Below are 6,000 nucleotides of genomic sequence, written 5' to 3'. Positions count from 1 at the left end.
GCTAACTTTATGAAAAGAGAAACACTGTAATAATTCATGTGACCCATAATGGGCAAAAGCAAAAGACTAGCTTCCCCTCAAGAAGAAAAATTTCAGGCCTATGAAAAGGACAACAATACTAACAAAAAACTGTATTTACTTAGAAGCATTTAGAATGTCAACAAAACAGCTGCAACCTTTTTTTTTTTTTTGCAATTACAGAGGGGTATTAAGTTAACAGAACAACAATTATTTCATATACTCTGCATCAGAGACAACTGAAGATGAAAAATCTACCATCCCCATATAGAACCCGTTTGTGCTGTGCACCAGCAAGAACTAGCTTTAAATTTCCATGCCAGTTTACAACCCCCATACTGTACCAGGCAAGGTTAGTGGCTACTGAAAATACCACCAGGACAGGGCTAGCTAAAGACACATTCGGTAATGTGTTAACTATGCAAAAAAAGACACTGTACTGTTTAAAAACAAATCTTACACGGTCTTGCATTTCAATTTTTTTGTTTAAAAGGAGTAAGTTGTGTACTGGGGGTTAAATGCTTTATAGACAAGAAAAGAAACTGTGCTAGAACCAACTTATTCATCAGCATCATCTTCATCTTCCTCCTCTTCCTTCTTTTTCTTGCCTTTTTCAGCCTTGACGGCTCCCTTTTTTGCTGCATCGGGCTGTCCGTTAGCTCGGATGCAGCAATATCCTTTTCGTACTTTTCCTTCGGCTCTGGGGCCTTGTTTTCATCAGGCTGCTTGTCACCTGCTGCGGTGTCACTCCACATCTCTCCCAGTGTCTTTGCAACATCACCAATGGGGAGGCCGGGATGTTCTCCTTTGATTTGAGGGCGATACTCAGAACAGAACAAGAAAAAGGCTGAAGGAGGCCTCTTGGGTGCATTGGGATCCTTGAACTTCTTTTTTTGTTTCCTCTTTAGGAGGGATGTAGATTTTCATTTCTCTTGTATAATGGGCCTTGCCCGCCTTTGCCGTATCTTCACACTTTCCTTTCTCTTCAGCAGACATGGTCTTCCACGTCTCTGAGCAGTTAGAAAACTCTGAGAAGGCGACTGAAGCATCTGGGTGCTGCTTCTTGTGCTCCTCCCGGCAAGTCTGCACAAAGAGTGCGTATGGTGGCATTTTGCCTCTCGGCTTCTCAGGATCTCCTTTGCATGTTTAGTTGTCTTTCCTCAGCGAGGCACAGAGTCGCCCAGTGCCCGTCCGGCTCTCACTTGCCCCGGCGCTGTCTCTGCGGAGCTCAATGTACTGCTGTGGCTGTGAGGGCGGGAGCCAGACGCAGCCTCCTCGCTCTCTCTGCTTTGTAACATTCTGGTATTGTTAATTTTAGTTACATGGTTATGGTTGTGTTCGCCATGTTAACCCACTGTGAAGTTACTAATTTTCTCTTTGTAATTAATATTAGTAAGTTATTGGCAGGGAGGTGCTTTGAATCTATGTAAATGTCTTGTTCTTCATCAGACTTCACCCACTAGTTTTAGCACCATTGATAATTCTTGTTTAAATCAATTCTTACTATAATGATTACACAATGATGATATTCTAACTCCATCATTTCTTTTACACTTTTGTTTTTTTGAGACAGAGTCTCACTTTGTCACCTAGGCTGGAGTGCAGTGTCATCCTCATAACTCACTGCAGCCTCAAACTCCTGGGCTCAAATGATCCTCCAGCATCAGCCTCCCAAGTAGCCAGGACTTACAGGCATGTGCCACTACACCTGGATAATTTTTTTTTAATTTTTTGTAGAGATAAGGGTCTTGCTATTTTGCCCAGGCTGGTCTCGAACTCCTGGTCTTGAGTGATTCTCCCACCTCAGCCTCCCAAAATGCTAGGATTACAGGTGTGAGCCACCACACCCAGCTGACTTTTTTCTTTAATAGCAAGAAATATTCCTCACCTGGAGCCTGTGGGTTTTATGGATGGGCTTCATGGAGTCTTTAAATGCCCTGGAGTTTTATGTAAAAGACTGGATATGTCTGCATTTGGGGTGAGGAGAGAGAATCCGTAACTTTCACAAGATTCTCAAAGTGGTCTTTAATCCAAAAACTTTAGGAGAGTGAAAGAGAAGAGCAGGAATCCAAGGACCCTCTTAGAAGCCTCCCACTATTGGGGTAGGAAGTTCCGTCAGACCGTGAGACTCTCAGAACAGACAGGATCTTCCTTATTTTATTCCAGTGCCGGGCACACATGTACAAGCAGAGGGAACAGAAACTAAGGGAGAGAAGAGAAACTTGGGAACGAATCTGTACCCTGAAGCAAACTCAAGATTGCTCTTCTTTTCTAAGCATTTCCCCGCCAGTGACAACATGACATCACGTCCAATGTCTTAGATTCTGGGCCTCCCAGGTCATTCCTAGAACCACACTGGGGTTGTCGGGAGCCACAGCCTGGGCATCTGTCTATAGGTGTACACAGAAAAATAAACTGGAAGAAAAATCTCAGTTCATTGCAGAGATACTGACACAAGGCTGACTTCCCTCCGCCTAGGTTTCTATTGGCTGCAAGGCCCCTGCCAAATTGAAGAACAAGAGCACCTATACCTGAATAGGGAAGCTGTGAGTCATGAAGAGTTTGCCCCCTGCAAAATAAAAGCTTTCCCCAGGTGTGGTGGGAGGTAGTGACCCACCCTGGCATCTAAAACCAGATGTTTTGTGGAAGGGCAGCACTGCTCCTCGGGGAGCTTCTGCTGCTGAGGGGGCTGGGATTGTATAACAGACAATGGGGTGAGGGACTCTGGCTCACGGGACAGTCTCCCCTGAGTGCCTCCTTTGTACAGCACATTCCACTAAGTTTGGGTGAAGAATCCCGAAGAAGTAGAAAGTCCAGTCTCTGCCATGTGGCTCAAAGAATGTTTAGAAAGTCATGCGTAGGCCGGGCACAGTGGCTCACGCCAGGAATCCTAGCACTCTGGGAGGCCAAGGCGGAGGATCACTTGAGGTCAGGAGTTTGAGATCATCCTGAGCAAGTGCGAGACCCTATCTTTACTAAAAATAGAAAAATTAGCTGGGCGTCATGGCACGTGCCTGTAGCCCCAACTACTCAGGAGGCTGAGGCAGGAGGATCACTTGAGCCCAGGAGTCTGAGGTTGCAACGAGCTATGATGACATCACAACGCTCTAGCCCAGGCAACAGAGCAAGACTCTGTCTCAAAACAAAAACAAAAAGAAAAACAAAAACAAACAAAAAAGGAAGTCATATGTAGGCAAAAGCAAAATTGTGTAACACAAACCGAGCCCATATGAGCTGGGTGATCTGTGGTTTGGTAAATCAGAAGGAGTTCCCTAAAGCAAGGAGTGATATGAATTTTGAAGAAGGGTTGAGACTGGAGAAAGGAGAGACAAGAGACAAGGGCAGTCCTTGGTGATGGCCCAAGGAATAAGCAGAGGTCTGGATACAAGATGGCTTGACCCTGACGACAGAGAAGGGAGGTTGCTTCAAAGACCAGACTGGAGGGGGCTGAAGTCCTATGCCCACGAGAAGCCCTGTTCTTCAGGAGGAGTGATGTGATGAAAATGGTGTTTGAGTGAGCAACTGTGTGTAGGGCTGAACTGGGGAGCTGCCAAACGCAAGGAGGACGGCAAGGGGTGACTGAAGTTCCCTGGATGGGAGAAATTGGCTGCGCTGGACAGGTGGTGGTGGGAACGTGTGGTTCCCACTATCTGCCAGCAGAAGAGTAAAAGATGGAAATAAATTATATTTTATATTACTCTGTGCACATATATTACATTTTCACATATAGCATTTTGACAAGAAACAATAATTTCTAATTACTTATTGATCATCTATTGTGTGCTGATCATTGTGTGTAACTGCTCAGGTGGGCCTCACGACCATTCTTGAGGGAAGTACGTAGGAAGCCAAGTGCTATCACTTGATGTCACATGTTCTAAATTTGCTCAAACGTGAGTCTCATGAGAGCCCTGTGAGTTAGGTGTGGCAGGAATTATCATCCCTGTTTTACAGACGAGAAAACATTGAGGCACTTGCCCACAGTCCCCCAGCCACGGGCTGTCAGTGAGCCCTTTGGACCCTTACACCGAGATCTCGTGCCTTGCCTTCACTCTGACTGCCTGTGCACAGTGTTAGCAAAGACCTCCAGGTTTCGGTACAACACCATTTTGGCCTAGATCTGCTGCCCACTTGAGCTAAACGCCATAAATCACTGCACTGATTTACCAAAGGTTAGTAGTTCCACTTCTTCAGGGTCTCAAGATCACTATTATTTCTTCATGCCAGGGCTGGGTCTCAGGAAAGCAAACAAAATGCTGACAGTCGCTCGGAATCTGCGCAGGCAAGGAGATCCCTGGGAGCCACCTTCTAGGCCTTGTCCACCACATCCTCCTGCCAGCTGCTTGGAATCCACTTCCACTGCCCAACCACCTCCAGCCACCAGCCTATTGTCAGAATCCAGGCACCGAGTTCATCCTCCTTTTTCCTCAAATTCTTCCTTTTCTAGGACTATGAGCTGTTTCTTCGAATTTTTCTAAGCCACACAATTGCACGGCCACGATGGTTCTTGCTGGTCTCGCTCTGGAACATGTGAACTTAAGGTGTGTTTTGCATCTGGCTAATTCCTGAGATTCCTGCTTTATCTTCCACCTGGCTCACCTTGTTCTAAGAGCACTTTCCACAAATCTCAGAGGTGGCTACAAGAGTGCCAGGGGTGGGCTGGGGTGAACGCAATGCCCATACACAGCTCCACAGAGGGCTGACAGGAGACCCTGTTCTCAGGAGCTGGAAGGCAGCCAAAGCTAGGCAGGAAGTGAACGCTGCCTCGGCTTCCCGCAAAATTCAGGCACTGTATCTGTTCATATCACGTAAATGGCTTGACGTGGTTTCCATCTGAGAACAGGACATTAAAACAGGCCCTGCAACAAGGAGTCAGATTTGGGATTCAGCTCAGCTGCCTGTCTCACAGGCATTCCAGGACCGGTGGCTATATCCCTCCCTGGGGCACTTTCAGGGTAAGCAAATCCCCTCAAAATAGCAGCAGCTCTAAATAAGAACTTTTTTGTGGAGCATAGTCTCACTCTAGAGCTTTTGCTCCACAAAATTTACTGAGCACTTACTATGTGCCAGGCATCTGGAATGTGGGTAGTGACAAGTAACTTATCATTCTGCGCTTATTATATGCTGGGCCCTGTCCATTCTCATGACAGTCCTGGGGGTTAGCTATAAAAATGCCCCCATTTTACAGATGAGGAAACCAAGGTTCAGAAAGGTTAACAAACATGCCTAAACTCACACAGCAAGAACATGACAGAACTAGGATTCCAACCCAGGATTCAAAGGCTGTGTGGCTCACCACTGCCCTATAGGGCCCTGAGAAGTGAGAAGCAGACCTGCCCGCAGAGCCCACGTCCCAGCGGGGAGACTGAGTGTGAGCACATCATGAAATGTAAGTGCTCTGACAGAGGCATGAAGACGTGTTTTCTTGCTCCTTCTGCCTGTTCCTGGAGAGGCATTCGTGGGAGGGATCCCAGGGCCTTCGGCAATGTCAAGTGTAACACTTACGTTCTTGTGGTTGGTCACTTCTTTGCCAGCTGTTGGAGGGTCAAGAGGCCAGTGAGGAGTGGTCAACCTGGAGAGTCCTTTTGCTTACATGACAGGCCAGGGTGGCCATGTCCATTGTCTTGCTTAAACCCATCCTGCTGCACTTGCTGTCTCCTCTGCATGGGACGCTTTTCCCCAGATGCCACCTTGCTTACTCTTTGGCCTCACCTCCTCGGAGAGGTCTTCCCTGAATTCCTTATCTCAAATACCCCCTACTTTATCCCTTTTACTCAGCTTTATTTCTCTTCCTGTGCTTATCGCTGTGTGAAGTTTTATTATCTACTTGTTTGTTTCTCATCTGTCTCCCCTAAATGAAGACAGGGGCTTTTTCTGTTTTGGTCACTGCTCTATCCCCAGCACCTGGAACAAGATCTGGAACACAACAGGTACTCAGTAAGTCAATTTTTGTGTAAGTAAATCAATTTAAGCCTTCAAACA

At 46.6% G+C, this 6,000-nt stretch overlaps 1 pseudogene; it reads right to left on the bottom strand.

Moving 5' to 3' along the window:
• Positions 1–576: 576 nt before the first annotated feature.
• Positions 577–6,000, bottom strand: part of LOC105824260 — a 46,759-nt pseudogene continuing 41,335 nt past the window's right edge.

The sequence above is a fragment of the Propithecus coquereli genome, unplaced genomic scaffold (assembly GCF_000956105.1).
Source record: "Propithecus coquereli isolate 6110/MARCELLA unplaced genomic scaffold, Pcoq_1.0 Scaffold73, whole genome shotgun sequence".
NCBI classification, from domain to species: Eukaryota; Metazoa; Chordata; class Mammalia; order Primates; family Indriidae; genus Propithecus; species Propithecus coquereli.
The sequence above is the reverse complement of the archived record's forward strand: the minus strand, read 5'-3'. Positions and strand labels throughout refer to the sequence as shown.